The 17,852-nt window shown below is 39.6% G+C and overlaps 1 protein-coding gene across 11 annotated transcripts in view; it reads left to right on the top strand.

Annotated features, from left to right (window-relative positions):
• The window catches only part of KIAA1217 (KIAA1217 ortholog), a 345,281-nt gene that overhangs the window by 173,940 nt on the left and 153,489 nt on the right, over positions 1 to 17,852 (top strand). The window contains exon 1 of one of the 11 annotated variants that reach the window (XM_030496728.1): positions 79 to 395. The exons of the other annotated variants lie outside the window; for them this stretch is intronic. The gene's annotated coding sequence lies outside the window, so the exon portion shown is untranslated. Of the gene's footprint in view, positions 1 to 78; positions 396 to 17,852 lie in introns of those variants that run through there. 11 annotated transcript variants of the gene reach the window in all.

The following is a 17,852-nucleotide window of genomic DNA, read 5'->3' as shown; positions in this document are numbered from 1 at the left end:
TGGTGCCTGTGCAAGGCTGAGTGCCTGGAAAATGGTGGTTGAGGGTTTCTTGTTTTGTTCAGTTAGGTCTAAACGTGACAGGTAACTCTGGCATCTGGGCAGGTGTGGTTAAGGTTACCATGGAGATCCATGATGTCATGCTTGATAAAGCATGTCAAGACAGCTAATCTAACATGTAGATGTTCAGAAAGTCCCATAGGCCAGAACTAAGCTTTATGCAAATAACAAAGTTGCACTGCAAAAGGGCGAAAGAAAATACGGCTGAGATATGGCGTGCGTTTTACCTGGCAGCTTGAAAGGATTATTACAGGCTTCATCATAAAGTAAAACTTTTGGAACTAAAGGAAGAGGATTTCAGACCGTCTCTGGCCTCACCTGTGGAATCTCACATTTTGGTAAATAAGCCTTTTTCTCTCTCTGCCCTCTCGGTAAAAAAAAAAAAACGCTTTTGAAATCGTGAAGTTTGCTTCACCACGTTGTTCCTTTGGCAGCAGGGCTGAGTCAATAAAGCAAGGTTTCTGCATGGCATGTTCCCTTTTCTCTTTCGAAAATGAGTTCTTTATTGAATGAACTGAGAATTCGGAATTATTTGAAAGACATTGTAATGTATTATGTTGATTATATGAATCATGCTGCAAAAATGTCCTAGGTAGTGTTTTGGAGGAGAAACTAAGAATGGAGACACTGTATTTATTGGTAGATTATTGCCAGATGTCTCTCCTTTAACTGTTAAAATAGAACCCTAATATTACAACAGCATTTATTCCAGGATTTGATATCTGCAAAAATGCCAAAGCTTTTTTAAAATGGATCATAGTATCAGTTGGTTAAACTGACTTTGAGTATGTGTTTTGATATCATAGAGTAATGCTGGGGCATTTCTTAATAGATTTTTTTCTTGGGTAAAAGTACATTAGTGAAGGGTAAACACATTTGGAGGTAAAAGTCCAGCAGCAGAAAGGCTATTGGGACTTTTAAGGGGTTTTTTAGCTATAAACAAAAGGAGATATTTTCAGTCCCTCTGGAGAGAGAGTAAAATCCCTGGGTTCTTAGCTGCAGCCACTTTTGTGCTTACATCAATCACAACAGAACAAGTTAACATCAGTAGGTAAGGGATAGCCCCCCCACTGGCACTGCTGTGATAGGATAACGGGATGCAGGTTTAGTGCTACAAAGTTTATTCGGCTCAAGTCACTCAGTATGAAAAGGGTTAGATCTAGTAGGAAGGAGTGGGTACTTACAGTAGTTAATGTCTGAGCTTAAAAATATGAAAAGAGAAAAATCTTAGGTTCTGCCTAAAGACACCTGAGAAATGTAAACTTGAGAGAAACTTCAGCTCAGTGTAAATCCTTAGTAGGATTTAGGGAATGAGGAGACTGCAGAATATGGTAAGCACATTATTTAATTCCAGGTGAAAAAACAGGGTTTAAAGGTTTTCTGATGTTCTGCATTGTTTGATTGGACAAGGTTAAATAAACTTTTTTTGGAACATGTATTGATTATTAAAGTGAATGGATTGAAAGGAGTATGAAGCAAAGAAGTCAGTGACTAATTTTCTTTGGTCGCAGCTCTTTTGCTTTTGCTCCTAGTTATAGCTTGAAACTAAGGTAGCAATGGGAATATTTTAGAATTCATTTCAATTTAACCTTTGTTCCAAAGTCTGAGTGTTAATTATTTAGAATCAGTTAGAATATGTATAAATGACAATGTGTCGAATGAACTAGCATATTTTGTGCTCATTACACTGTTGCAGATTGATGCCATGGAGGGAGAAATTGATTTAGTGTTAATATTGTGCAAATACTTTTGTGGTCTATACCAGTTAAAAAACAGAGTTAAAAATTACATTTGATTTTAAAATGTACACAGTTGCTGTGAAGAATGTGATTTTAATCTGGATATATGTTGCTGCAGATTTTTCTAGTTTAGAAAACCCATTTTGTTGAATTACTACTTGGTTCACATACTGCTGTATATAATGTGTCATCAAAAAATGCCTATTTTTATCTCAGAGGTCAGTGTCATACAGCTAGAACTTGCTGTTGTGTCAGCATAGGCTGTGTAGGTATTTGTTCGGAGAGAAAATAAGTTTCAGAAGTTGTTTAAAGATATTTTTGAGTTCCTGCCCCCTCTCCACCAATGGGTACTACCTCCCTGCCCAAATGAGATGGAAGATCCCCCGTTAGTCTTTGTAAGCCCAACAGAGCATGTTGCACATTCAGGAAAGGGAGAACACACCTCTCTCCCCCCAGCATCCACACGTGTCCCCTGTCTCATGTACCATCTGGTACAACAATTTATTGCTTTCCAGTGCCATTGTGTGTTAAGGACAACTGTTCTTATTTTACGTTGTTAGAAGCACGTAAAAAAAGCTATGAAAATGAACATATGAAACTTGATTACAAGCTTAAATCTTTGCTGGATTCCAGATCCTTGGCTTTTGTTTATGGAAGGACATGAGATGACATGTCCATTTGTTTTGAGTTGAAACACGCTCTTTAGCCCCCAGATAATGCTGTGATTGCGAGATATTTATAAATAACTGGATAGATAAATGAACAAAGAGCTAGTTCATTAGCAAAGCAAAGTCAATTTACTTTGCATTCACTAGAAGTGAAAATATTGAGGAAGAAGAATGTTCCTGGTAGAATGTCTCAGTGGAAAGTCTTTCAATTTTACTCTTTTGTCCAAAAAAGTAAGGCAAAGCATTAAGATACCTTAGGGCTAGTAGTTAAATATGTATCTCTGGGAGTAAGGGGAGTTTAAGTGGAGTGGTAATACTTGCTTTGCTAAATGTAAGTTTCTTCATTTATATCTATCATTTGAAAGTAGTAAAAAAAGCTGTTCTTGTGAAAAAGCAAACAAAACAAAGCTGCAAAAAGGCTAATAAAGCAATTCCTTTTCTTTTTCCTTCCCTTCCCTCATGCAAACCACACACCAGCGCAGTTACTTTGCCCCGACAGGATTAGTAAGTTTTCTTCTGTGGCAACGCCTCTGCATTTTAAACAGCATGTATTGTTTGTAACTCAGAAGTCCCAGGTAATTGTTACATGCTTACCTTTGTTCATGTGAATTTTGTACGTATATTTTTCTAACTTAATTTTTTGAATCCTTTGTTTCAATTGACTGAATAAATGCCTGCAGCAATCTTGTTTTAGTGCTTATGGTTAGATCCAATAAGGAATCTAGGACTTTGGTATCCCTTAAAGCACAGTTCAAGCAGATGCATTCAGGAGTTGCCTATGGAAACCTCTCTCAGTTATTGTAGATGCTTGAGATTCCTTAGGTTTCAGAAACTTTAACTTTTCTATCCAAAAATATCCTAAGGCATTTATTTATACATGTGGTTTTGCGCATACTCTGTTTAGTCCTGGTGCTTTCTGGGTTGCCTCTGTAGAAGACTACCAAAAACTGCACCAAAGCAGTCATCAGGGTCTTATTTGGTGGATGGTTTCAGTGCAGGACTAGCTCCTTTAGGGTTGGTGGAGAGCCCACATTCTACGCAGTGGCTTGGCATTGGCCACCGCTGTGGCAGAGCCACCTCCTGCCTCCCTTGAACCTGTGCCTAATACCTGATGGGGTAGGAAAATACTACATTTTCTCCTTGAAAGTCAAGCCACTGGGCAATGATGTGTTACAGAGTTCTGTCTATGTAGCCTTGTGGTTAGCCCCTGAGGTCAGCTGTGAAATGAACTTCATAACAGGGCTGCAGAATTGAGCTCCTTTCTTCATACTCTCACTGGCCATGAGGACTTTGTGCTCCATTCTCCTTGGCAGCAAAGTTTCAGGAGTCAGTGACTGAGAGAACCCTGGCCTCTGGTATTGTTTTAGCCTGCTTATCAAGATCCTCTGCTCAGAGATGGAGAACTTCCTTCAGGCTTAAGCAACCAGAAAGCTGAATCTTCCCCTCCTTTACATATCCTGCAGAAGGAGATTGTTGTATGAAGGGTGCTTTACCACTGCTTCCTCTTCCAATTCTGCTTTTAAACCAAAGCACCTCAGGTTGCTGTGTTATGCTTCATGCCCAGCTCAGGGGTGAACAGCCTGGGAAACATCCTCAGAGCACCATATTAGATGGGGCTTGCCAGTGACCTCAAAGTTCATTTCAAGCCCCTTATTCACTTTGGAGCACACAAGAAGTTTGTGACAGAAGTAAAACTGAAGCCATGGCCTATAGTGATCTTTGGCCATACTGGTTTTGAGCAGATGTTCACTCTTGTCTGTAGTTCTGGAGGTGTGTTACAGAAGGTGTGAGGATCACTTGTTTGGCAGATGGACATTACAGAGGTCTTGGGTGAAGGCAACAGTCCTGCTGGTGGTAGAGCTGAGGTTACAGTATAGCTTCCCTGGTTGTTGGTCAGGGGTTTCTTCTGTAGCCTGTGATTAGCCTCGATAGTAATGAATATTTGCTGTGTCTCAAGATCATTTCCTTGCAAATGGTTGTGAATGTGCTTGGGTTGTTCTCTTTTCATCTGAACAGTCCTGTTAGCTTCCCATTGGGAACATTTTTGTGCTTTTTGCACATTGTCACTTGGGAGGGGAGCACATTTATGTCAATCATTAGCAAAGTAAATGCACCTCTGGACCATTGCTGCTGCATGACAACATATTTCAGTTGATTCTCTAACAAAGGCAGATTACACCAAAGTCACCTGATTAACTGGCTTGGTTTAACCATAATCCCTGGGATTTAAATGGGCTCAAATGAGAGAACAAGAGTAAATAAGACAAGCAAATTGCTTATGAACATATATTCCGATTTCCTTTCTCTTCAAATGAGTTGAGTACACCAGGAGAAACAGTGCTATTGTTAAAATTGCAGTCAACACCTGTGACTCTGACAGTGGCCACTGAGATGTGTGTTTTCAACATTCACCCAGTCATGGTAATTGTACCAGTCCAGTAAATTCAGAATCTGATGGTATTAAGTTTTGCATCTTGACACATCAAGCCAACACAGGGTCTTCTGGTTGATTGAGATTGTTTTGAAGGGTCCTTTTTTGGTTTTGTGGGGGTTTTGTCATTAGTACCTTTTGTACTGCTGCATTTTGTGTGGTCTCTTGTATTGTGGATTATAGTGATTCCATTCATTCACTAGGAGATTGCTGCCTTAGTAAACACTGAGCTTTGCCATTTATTTAAGTTTAGGAAAGGTTCTGACTTGCTATTTACTACAGCGCCATAGGTGTGCTTCACTTTAAAAAAAACAACCAACCAACGAACCAAAACCTAAAAATCAAAATTAGTTGTTAAAGAAATGAATAGAGAGGCTGTTCTAATAGGTGATGTCTAAAAATCAGAAAGTCCAATAATATATTCTCCACCATGGCTTCTGCCATGGGTTCTTAAGGAGATTCGGAAGTGGATGTTAGATAATCAGCCATACACATCATGTACGTGCTGATCTTTCGTAGCTACAGATTATTTTCTCCCACATCTTGAGACTTATTTTATCTTCCAAAAATATGTTCTTGTTAGTTGTAAAACTGGATCTTCTTGATACCTGCATGAATGTCCAGTTCTGTTTTGGATTGCTAAATTCTTGACTACGTTGATGTCTCATGACTGTAAATTCCAGGGCTCAACTAGGTTTTACGAATATTTCAGCTTCTAAGGGGTTTACATTTCTTACATATACATTTAATAGACTGTCTTCATGCTCTTGCATTGATTTCATTCAAAATAGAAAAACTAATTGTAATTCCATTTCAATCGAAGCTAAGATTTTTTTCAGACTGGAGGGAGATGTCTGTCTTCCAAGAAAGGAGAAAGGCAGCAAGAAAAAGTAAACAGTGAAAAACAAAAGAATTAAAATGTTTTGTATTTTAAGATAAGTTGAGCCTGATTTTAAACTTTACATGATATATTCACTTGCAGGTACTCTGACTGCTAGATGAATAAGTAGAGGCTTTTCCAATTTGCACCTATTTTGTGGGTATGTGGGTGTCTAAAGTCTGCAAACAGACCTGCTGTCAATGTCTATGTATGAGCTTTGGGCTTTCTTGCACTGTGCTTTGAAAGCATAATTTTAGCTGCATTTGTTCATTTGTAGCCCTATTTTTAGTAACATGAAATACCATACATCAGACTGTTGTAATTAGTAATAAATTACTCACAGAAGGAATAAATATTTGACTTTGATTAGAGTAAGAAGAAATGTCACTTTTTTCCCATTGGTTGAATAAATAAATAATTGTATGACATTGGTTGGTTGGTTTAAATAACAGTAAATATTGTTTGGAAGGAAGAATTATTTAGCATAAAGTAAAAAGATAATTAAAAAATATACATTTAACATAAACACTTCCATTAAAAATGTGTTCCTGAAAAGGTAGGACACTTATAAAATTTCCTATAGATCTTAAAAAACTGTTTTGTTTTGTTTTCTTTTTTTTCTTCCCCCCCTGGCCCCCCGAGAAATTATAATTTCAGTAAATTATTGATGCAGGTTATATTTTTTCCCTACAAGTCTTTTAAAAAAGAAAAAAAACCCCAACCCAAACCACTCCAAACCCTCACAGATCTGTGCTAGTTTCACTCTTTCATTATGCATATCATGCATTCTTTATTTTTAAAAATGCTATTTTGTATTAAAATTGCTTAATAGCTTTGCATTAAAAAAAAACATTATGTCAACATCTACTACCCATGGATATGGAGAACACCAGTATTCCTGTTTTCAGATTGGAATCACTGTGGTATCACAAGCACCATGATTTGTTAGTAACGGATGGCAATATTGGGGTTTTTTTATTGAGCATCACTATTGTTTCAATTGGCTTTCAGCTGCTAAACCGAACTGACATCTTTTTTGGCTAATCCTAAATCCAGCACTGGGGGTACAGGCAGGATGGTACCTTCTGCATGCTCCTGTGTGGGTGAGTGGGACTGAGAAGGATTTCTGTGCTGTGCAACCCAGGGACTCTCTCTGTTTTACCGCGGGTGCTTAGTATGGTGTCTGTCGCTGGAGAATTTAAATGAGAACATGTGATAGAAACAGCATCAAAAGCTGTCTGGGAATCGGTGGAGAACTTATCCCTTCTGAACATCACAAGAGGGTGGGGTGGGATGGAGCGAGGAGGCACAGATCACACAGTGTTTTTCTTGGCCCTCATAGCACGGGTATTGATGTCAATGAAGCTGTTCCTGCTGACCGGAGTGGAGTTGGCTCAAACCCCGAGCAGGTTGTCTGGCCGATGTGCTCTTCCTCCAGTATCACATGCAAGTATTTCATTTCTGGCTCATGTGTACTTCCCTCCCACTTTATTTTTACCAAGTGTTCTCTGCACCGGATGTTGCGGCCGGCGTTTCCCGCACAGGCAGGTCCTACAGGCACCTGCTGCTGCTGCTCCCTGGCATGCTGGGCATGCACATCTCCCTCGCACCCGGCAGCTGACGGGCACTGCTGCACAGGCAGGGCTCCTGGACACAGCGTTTTAATCCCATCCTGAACAACTGGGTTAATCCCCTGCCAAGCCTGGGATCCTGCTGCAAGTGGGAATCAGGTTTCTTCCTGAGGCCAGTGAATAGCTTTCAGTAATGCAGGACCATTGCGGAGGTCACGTACGGTACTTGGTTGTTGCTGTGGCTTAATTCCACAACAGATTTCACCATGGCATTAACTATTTGTGTTACTTTGGGCTTCTTGCATATGTCTTTTTACTGTGAGTGTTTTACCCTCTTTCTTCATTGCTAAATCATGACCTCCTTGGTCTTGGGTACTAATCATGTCACAAAAGGGTAATTCTAGCCCATGTGTAAATGTGTATTTGTTCAATCCCCACCCGTATGCAAGCATGCAACCATGAGAAACCAGTATTTTCTTATATATGAATCATTCATGCACCCGGATGTGTTACAAAATTTCCCATCAGAGGAAGCTCTGCTGCATATGCACACCTATAGAAAATCTACACTGGGAGGAAGAGGGACTCGTGCTCTTCCTGATTCTGTCATGCCATGCTGGCGGCAGTCTGGTACGAAGGGCATGGATTTTGAGGAGGAGGTAGCCACTCATGCTCCTGTGACACAACCAAGAAGAAAAAGGAGCCTCTCAGCTTTTTGCTGCTCCTCTGGTGCCTCTTCTGCAAGCCAGGTACAGCTCTCAGGAAAAGTCAGGGCTTTCCTCTATGGTGCTCGTGTAAGTTGGTGGAATCTTTTGGATGGATCACTTTTTGTAACATAAAAGACTGCTCCCTTTAAGAAGGAATGTCCTTAAGTGTTCATTATCCTCATCCTATTGTCTGTCTATCCGTGTTTCTAGGTTAGTTTTGAAAGGTGCAAAAAACTTTAGCTTACTACAGTAATCAGACTTCTTGAGAGGGAGATTGACAGCCTACAGAAGAAAGGTTTCCCCTGAACCATGTTAAAATATGATTTGATTTCATCTCATGGTTTTGAAATTTGTCATATGCTGTCCAAATCCCAAGATGCTTTCTTCTCTAATTATAGAGGGTGTTTATATGTAAGGTTTAATCTATTTACTGGAAGTCTTCCAGGACTCTGGAGTAACTGCTACTTTGTGGGCCTCTTCTGAATTGAAGGGTTAGAGAACGGTAGACTTCTACTCCGAAGGTATTTGGACGGTGAAGATGAGTGAGCTACTTTTTTCACCATGTTTTCTCTTGCTTCTGCTGTTATGTTTTGGGTTTGAGATATCTTTTTTTCCTCATGCTGTGATAGCAGGTATTGCTTTGTTTTAAAGAAACTGAGAACTCACAAGTTCAGTCTTGTTTCTGCATGACTTAAACCTGTCTCAGAGATGTTATTTTGCTGAGAGTACTTCCACTTACAATATGTTAGACAGATTTCTTTGTGACTCTGTTATACAGGCAAAGCCAGCTTGGAATTTAGGGACATTTTTATTAGTTTATAAAACAAGAACTAAGGAAATAATTTTTTTGAAGTTCACAAGTACTTAGGTGGTTGTGAGATGGTTCTCGTGTTGGGTTGGGGTTTTTTTACTGTACTTTTGTGAATTTCTCACAACACTTACTAGTGATGTATTACTAGAGGGAGAAGGGGCTAACCTTTTTGTGATATATCACAACTATGTGATTTTAGGTGTAGAAACTGGGACAAATAATTCTGAATTGATACCAAAAAGTTCTTCCGTTGAAGGTGACCACTCTTTGTGAAGACTGTTTTTCCTGAGGAAATGTATAACCTTTTAGATTAGATTTACTTGCTGTGTAGCATTTTAAACACAAAACTAAAACTAATGCGGGGTAAAACCTACAGATGTATTGAGTCGCCTGGCAAAACAAGGGCAGCTTAGATAACCGTTTAGTAGCTTATTGTGGTAAGATAAACATGGAATTCTAGGTATTTTCTACAATGAAAGAACTTATTTGTTCTTTTGATCTGTGCTTTCTGCTGCTGCTTGTCAGACTTCTCTGGGTACTGCCAAAAAGTCTGTGCTTTTCTCATTGTCTTTCTCTTTTTTTTAATTTTAGGATTTTGAGGGCAGAATAGCTTTTCGAACTTACAACTTCCTCTGAAAAAATCAGTTAGACAGAAGTTATCAAGCCTTTCAAGTAAGATTTGTCTAGCCACTGCTGCTTTGTTTCTGGCTTATCTTCCCTGTGGTTTGAAAACTTTCTTGAATGTCTGGGTTCTGTGATCTTTCCGAGGTCTTTTAAAATGCAGTCATCATTTCAAAATGTTAACTCTGCCTTCAAATAGTTTCAGTGGAGACAAGGGTGATGATCTGGTTTTACTTACCTCAGTATATAGCAAGGACCTATGTTTGGAAACATAAGCTTACATACTGATGACTGCTCATTTAACTACAACAGCCAGCCTGATTTCATATTGATATCTCTGCCAACCCACAAAATCACCTGCATTTGTTCACCCAGATTCAGGCAAGTAGCTGAGTCTGGCAGTGTTCTGTTGCAATAGGCAGAATTAAGTTATTTTATCTGAAATCTAAGAGGGAGGGATAGTTGAATAAGAGTTTTGTGGGGAAGAAAGCCTCGATTAGCTACAGAAAATGTTTTGGCTTGAGTCAGTTCTGGGTGTGTTGAGTGTTGCACTTAAGAGCGGAACCCTTAAAATCCTTTTGAAAACTAAGGACCCACACAGACTGCAGGGTTAACAGTATATTGTGATGTTGTGCTCAATAAAAACACATGGTTTGTCTTTTACATGACTGGACTGCCTGGGTTCGTGAGGAAATGGAGAATTTCCAATTTTCTTGTTAGTAACAGACAGGTAAGCAGTCATAACCATAGTTCTGCTATTTGATCATTTGAAAGTTGAGGCACCAAGAAGCACTGCAAAGAACAAATCTGCCAGCCCCACAGCCCATGTGATTTCTCTTATCTCTCCTGTCACTTTGTTCTCATTTAAGAGGAGGATTAACCAGTTGCTTCTCATCTAAGCCCTTGCTTCAGACATCCATTAGGCATGATGCTCAAATATCCCCCATGGAAGTGAAGTTGGTTGTCAGCAGTAATAGTGCAATAAAGGCAGTTTTCTCCCCACTGCCTTTTCTAAATGCTCATGTAAATATGTGACAAAGGCAGATGGTGTGTAATAACTAAGATCTTCCTCTTGGAAGGTCTCAGTAAGTAGGAATATACAAACATCAAACTGACTTCACCATCCCAGGTGGGTGTTTGGGTTAACTGCTGTTCATTGTAGATGATTTCAGAAGCATCTGATTAAATTGTTAGTAAAAGTGCTGTTTTTCAGCAGTGTCTTTTGACTGATAATATGATTGTAATTTGCTTCTGTGAGTCCAAAGTGCACTGCTTAAAAGAAAGGGATGCTGAGATATGGAGGCATTGTTGGAGTTGTAATTTTCTTCAGAAATCCAAAAAGACACAATCGAAACAAGTTAATAATTCATCATATTGGTAAATTTCTTAAATAAATACTGTACTATGAGCTCTGTTTGACTTAAAGGAGCACAGCTACTATACCTTCACTTAAAAGAGAGGGAGATACTCCTCCTTATCAGTAGTGCTATTTCTTTTCTACCAGATTGTGCTGGTCAGAAAGGATAAAGGGATAAGATCACAGGCCATGTAACAGGGCCTTTGTCCCCCTTTTTCATAATTAGCAGGCTGAGAGTCAACAGGACAAAACCTGTATTTTTCTCTCTGCACATTGCTGTGCTACTTCACATGAAAGCAATGCAGTCTTAATCTAAGCAGTTTTGTACAGTTTGAATTAATCCAACCATTAAGAACAAGCTCATTGTCTAATGATTTGCGCGTACTATTTCACAGGCCAAGAAACTTCTCAGAGTTTTGTTCAGCCACAGTGTTAGGTAAACAAAATGAAAGCAAACCATGATGCAGTTGTTTTGCTTTTTCTTTCTTTTGCAGGGTATATTTTTTTGTCTTCCCTGCTGCATTATAAGCTGCCACAAATCATTTGTAGAGTGCAGTGACCTTTACAGAAAGAGCAGTAGTAGCAAGTTCTTAGGGATCACTGTCTTGATAGCTGGAGAGAGAAGATTATTGTAACATCCAGGAAATTATCTAAAGAATGAAATAGCAAAAAGATGCACATTCCTTCCAACCTCAACCCCTTGTAGAGGAGCTAGATGTGTATTAGCATCCAGCATGGCTGGACCATTGGAACAGGTCATCTGGCATTGGTTACTTCTGGGAAATGGCTGGTCAGTGTGTCGTGGTTTGAGCCCAGCCGGTAACTCAGAACCACACAGCCGCTCGCTCACTCCCCCCCCCCCCCTTCTTCCTGCCCCCGCTCCCGGAGGGGTGGGGAGGAGAATGGGAAGAATGTAACTCCCACGGGTTGAGATAAGAGCAGTCCCGCAACTAAGGTATAACACAAAACCACTACTGCTACCACCAATGATAATAACGATTAGTGAAATAACAAGGGGAGAGGATACAATTGCTCACCACCCGCCGACCGATACCCAGCCCGACCCGAGCAGTGATCTGGGCCTTCCGGGTAACTCCCCCCCGGTTTATATACTGGGCATGATGTGCTGTGGTATGGAATACCCCTTTGGCTAGTTTGGGTCAGGTGTCCTGTCTCTGCTTCCTCCCGGCTTCCCCTCCTCCCTGGCAAAGCACGAGACTGAGAAAGTCCTTGGTTGGAATAAACATTACTTAGCAACAACTAAAAACATCGGTGTTATCAGCGTTGTTCCCAGGCTGAAAGTTAAAAAACACAGCACTGCACCAGCTACTAAGAAGGAGAAAAATGACTGCTATAGCTGAACCCAGGACACAGTGATACCAGCATAGTTTCTAGACCTCCTCCTGGAAAACTGAAAGAATGTGATTTACTTGCAGATGCAGGCAGGGAAAGGCCATCATCTGGATGTATCCCTGCAGAAGTTTTAAAGAAAACGATCAGGGTGCCTTGAGACTTGCAGCCCCTTGGGACTAGCAGAGGGAAAAGTAGATGACATTTAACATTCGAAAAAATTTGTGGATTGCTTCAGAGGTCCTGGTTTGCCTACTTGAATGTAACAAAACTTTGAATTTGGTTGGTCAACCTTATTTTGTATTTTTTATGAATTTGTAGTGAAATAAGTTCAGTTGGGAAAAGGTAAATATAGCTAGAAGCTAAAACTTTCTGTATAAAAGAATGTTAAATGTGATCACCTCTCGAAATTGTTGTTGGGAATATGTTAAAAGGCAGCTTTTATAGAAACGTAGGTTTTTGCTGGGATCTGGGCTTTGGTGAAGAAATTCACTGTGATTAGCTGCCAACAGTTACATTACAATCTTTTGCCATAGGAATTTGACTTATTGTCCTGTTAGGTACACAGTATCTTGTTACAAAATCAGAGTGTATCACAACCTCAGAGAGTGTATTTTAATATGAGATTATCTTTTGTTTCCTGAATACTTCATCATTAAAATATACAAAAAAGGTTGGCAAGCAATTCTTTAAAGATTTGAAGAGAGACAAGTGCTAGAGTGATGATTTTACAAAGAAAATTACAAATAAAACAGATGAGGAAAGATTTTAGTCAGATGAGTGAATATATCCTTTGGGCCGAGAGATGAAGCCAGAGGTAATGAACTGTTAGACCCAAGGAACAGTGTGCACATGTTTGTGTGCAGGTAAGTGTATGACCTGCACACAGTTCCTGCATGGCCGAATTTGCTGCTGGTGGTGTAGTAGCACACAGCTGCCTGCAGAGTCAATTTCAGGTGGTCAAGAGTAGAGTCAGTTAATGATTATGAGCAAAGTGTAAATACATGATGTATCTAAGGTAAGTGTTCAGTATACTGCAATACTACATGGCTCAAACGTTTCATACATAAGAGCTTAAAAGAAGATACCAAGTTGGTATTGAGAGAACTAGCAGTGGCATTACAAATGTACAAGACCAAATGACTTTGTAAACTTTTGCCTTAGCTTTGGAAAATTTTAATAGAGAATGAATGAACTACATTTGATCAAGTGTGTGATCTAGTGTCATAGCATAGCCTAAGTTGGAAAGGACCTCTGGACAGCATCTGAAAAACTGTAGAAAAAGTCTTAGATTAGGTTATCCACACCCCATCAGCTGTCTTGAGTGTCCCTTGTGAAGGAGATTCCACCACTTCTCCAGACGGAATTTCCAGGAACAGGGTCAGCTGTACCCTGGAAAGAGGTAAGTCTGGAAGGGATGTAGGGATCTTTTGAACTGCAAGTTCTTAGTGCAACACACTCATGAAAGGAGAGGGAGTTATCTTCCAGGAAGATAGTGGTTAGGACTCAACAATAGTCTTATCTTTGGATCCGCAGTGAAGCCTATATTTGAATATAGCACTGTAACAAGAATGCTTGCTGTAGTTTCAGGCTTGATATTATTGAAGGGATTGTGGAAGAAACCAAAATGGTTTGAGATCTGATGAAACTCTTTCTCTCTGAGAACCATGATTTTTTTAATCTGTTGACCCTATCAAAATAAAGAGCCTCCTTAATTAAAAAATGTAAGTCTCTTGAAGCAGAAGAAAATATGCTGGTTTTATTATTGGCTCTTTATAACAGCAGTAAAAATCATAACACAAACTAAAGGTTATAGCTAGAGAGTTGGGCAGATTCAGATCAGGAGTAATGCACAACATTTTTCACAGTAGAAATGTTTCATTGTTCTGACAGATTATCAAGGGAAGCAAGAGGTTCTTCATCTCTCTAAATCTTCAAACTATGACAGGTTGCTTTTCTAGCTGATATGCTTTAGTCAAACAAAAGTTACTCATGAATAGGGCTAACTGGCAGAGATTTATTGGCTCCTCCTTGGCCTTGGTTATGCAATTGAGGCTCTTGGCTATTCATGCAATTTTAATGTTTCAAGGACTGTTCATAAGGAACTGAATTTGACCCAGCTGGTTTTGAATATAGCATTGCAACAAGAATGAGCTATTTCAGAAATAAAAAAACCTGGCTTTAGTATTTAGAAATTTAGCTTACTTGAAAATTTAAGATACAGATAAGACTTGTAAGTGAAATGCTGTAAGAAAAAGACTCAGAGTGAATAGAATTAGGGTAGAGTTAGGGTAAATAGAATTTACCATTTATAATTAGAGTAAGATATATATTCTTGGTATCCCAGTTAGGGTACCAATATATAGCTATCATAAACAAGCACAAGAAGGGCCTGAGTGATCACTGCCTCAAAATTTTCCCAGACTTAAGATGCCCTTAATTCAGAGGAATTTTCTTCTTTGATCAAAACTTTGAATTTGTCCTCAGATATTTCTTAGGAAAATTCTGGCTTACATCAGGAAAAGTTTTCGCGATGTTAAGAGTTCTCAGGGTTGGTCCACTCTGAAATTGTTACTTTGTAAGGTACCACCAAAGTCCTCCATTGCTTCCTGTACTGTTGCTTGTAAGTAATGGATCTGGTTACAGTGAATTTTTCTGATCATGGATGAAACTACAATACACTTTAAAGCAATTGAGAAAAAACAGCCAAATTATTATGGGGCATGGTAGGATGAGACAGAAAAACCCCTTCACTGGAGCAATGCTCAACAATGCATAGATGTGTACCTGAAAATGGGACATTGCATCAAGTTGGCAGTTATTTGCTGGCACAGCAGAATGAGAAATGGGAGTGTGTCTGAAGGAAGAAGGTGACAGAAATCAGAATGAGTTTTCTGAGGGAGAACGAGAATGAAGTGACATAGTCTGATAATGAGGAACTTCTGTTAGGACAAAATGCTATGTTTGCTAATGTAATACAGGAAATATGTAAGTAGAAAATAATTCTTGATATGCTTTTATAGTCACAGCAGTATGTAAAAAAAGGACAGGAAGCATTGTATTGCGTATGTAGTGTGGTAGGCTTGAGGCGTAGCATGGATCTTGCTGAAAAGCATATACAATTTTAGAAGGGGTTAAGTGAACTCCTGCTATGCTGCTGAGCTGGTTGTAGCAGGAGAGAAGTGTTGTGAATCCAGTGATTGAAGGAGTGCTGCACAAAGCTACTGGTGCTGAGGAGCTTAATTCTAGTAGCTAGGATGGATGCACTGAATGATGTACAGGAGGTTTATATGTCTGTGAGAAATTAGTCTCTGGTTTGGTTTTGTGTAATTCAAATAGAGGCAGGTGTGGGGAGCTTCACTCCACTGCATGGGTATTGTGGGGTTTGAACTAATGGTTCCAGAGACCATCTGAACTGTATCTATTTTAAAATATGTTTACATGTGAATATATTATTTTATTTTAAAACTTTCTTTATTGAAACGATTAGCAAAAATTAAAGTTTCTATGATTTGTAATTTCCAATCAAGTGAGGGATAAATTGGTGGTATTGTCAGTTGTAAAGTTGCTATCCAGCCCTGCTTTCTTTCTGTAATGCCTGTCTTTCCTTCTTAGATGTTGCTTCTGTTTTGAGCAAAACCAAATTTGTAACAAAAAATAACTGAAGTTAAGAAAAAAAACCTTGTCTCAATCCAGTTTATACTTGGTGTAGTCTAGACAGGCTGCATTCATAAATATCCTGCTATTGCATTAAACTGTGCAAGCTTGACAGTAAATAAGCAGAACAACTAAATTTTCCCTGTGCCCCAGTGGCAGACCTTCAAAGTTTGTGCAGGTGCCCCCACAGAGGTTTGCAGTCTCACTGTCTGCTGCATTGGCTCTGCAAAATAATCAGAGGAGTTCATCTCCAGGCTCTTTTGCTGGTGTTGAAATAGGAGAGATGAGATGGTTTGGGTCTTTGTTTTAATCATACTTCCTGGGTTTGGAAGCAGAATTTCTGAAATCTGAAATGCTGTAAAGGAACTTTTTTCTCAGCCAAAAGCAGGAATACTGGAACACTTTGAAAGTGCATCTTTTCACGAGTAATACCTACTTCAATATATAGAGTATGCAAATTTGGATCAGTTTCAGATGAAAAATTTGCCACATCTAAAAAGATTAGTTAAGAACTAAGGCTATGAACACAGGAGTTCATTCACAAACATGGTAAATACTTTGTTAAACTAAGTCTCTTCAGTTCTGCTACCAGAATGTCATTCCTTAGGCTACCATAAAAAGAAGCACCTTTTGAATTGGAGTTTTCTAAAGATGAAAGTTTTCCAGAGATTTTTGAATTAAAGCATTTCTTCATATGAAAGCATGTCCAATTCCCTGTAATGTTAATTTCAAGCAGTAATTCCTCCCTTTTAAAAGGAATGAATGTTCTATTATGTAAAGCAGAAGTCTAATGTACATGTTAATTTCTATTAAAAGTGTTTTAATTCTCCATCTGGCATGAAATAAATAATTTAAAAGAAAACAGTGTCCAGATAAAGTGTTAATGAGTCAGTTGCTTTTTATTAGAGTTCTTGATAGGGCTGAATATTATTTGGCATAGGCTTTTTGAGCTTTGCTAACAAATGCAACACACCCGTAAGATGTGGGTGATGGAGTCAACAAATTACTTTCTAAAAAAATAAAACCCACACCAAAATACACCCTGGAATGTGTTATGTAGCCCTGGGTTTCTCTCTCTGTACTTTCCTGAGTTTGGGCCTTGTTCTCTATGAAGTCTCCAGGCTGTATGCAGAGCTGCTTTGTGACTGGTGAGAAATGTGGTTCTGTTGCTTTATGCTGCTTGGCTTGGGTTGTCATCATTTCTGCCCGCTGTTCTCAGGCTGTGGATTATTGGTGCTGTGTAAGTACTGTGAATAACACTAAGCTTATGGAAGACCTTTAAGATTATGTGTTAACCAGCATGAGACAGAGGGACTGAGATTGTAAAGCTCCTTGAAAAGCATGCTGGTGTTAAAACTATTTTTTTCCTCCATCCCCTTTACTTTGTTCCTGTTATAGACCCAGCACAATCTCACTAACCATCCTCCCTGCAAATACCCACCCTGTGCTTTGTTCCACCACTTGGTGAAGCCTCAGTTTTATCATCGCTGGAGGCTTCTGGCCGTTTCTCCGTGGTCCGAAGGTATCAGTGTTGAGTGCAGTGCACCCTTTCTTTCCAAGACCTGTGCTTGGTTTGCATGGCTCTCTCCTGCCACAGAGCACTGCAGGGAGGCCAATGACTGAATGCATGCTACCAAATTTTTCCGAAATGCAAGCATATTTTATATTTGAATTAATGCAGTCTCATTTCCACATACAAATGGTACTTTTAAGCTATTTCCTTCACAGCATTTCAAAGGGTTGCTGCCTCCCCTTGCTGTGGTGAGGGTAAAGAGCCTGGGAAGGAGAGGGATGGCTGTGAGAGCATGAATGAGCCTGACAAAGTGGTGGGGGCAGCCTATGGACCTGTGCCATCAGCCAAGTGCAGCCAGGCAGCAGTGACCTTTGGTGTCCCTCAGCCATCCCATGCCGGTGGCCAGGGTCAGTGGTATCACCGTGTGACCTTTCCCAGGGGAAAGCTTTCTCCCGCGGCATATTTCTGGAAGTCTCTTGTATGCAAGCTT

This window comes from Strigops habroptila, chromosome 1 (genome assembly GCF_004027225.2).
Source record: "Strigops habroptila isolate Jane chromosome 1, bStrHab1.2.pri, whole genome shotgun sequence".
Classification (NCBI taxonomy): domain Eukaryota; kingdom Metazoa; phylum Chordata; class Aves; order Psittaciformes; family Psittacidae; genus Strigops; species Strigops habroptila.
Note: the sequence above shows the minus strand (reverse complement) of the source record. Positions and strands in the feature narration are given on the sequence as shown.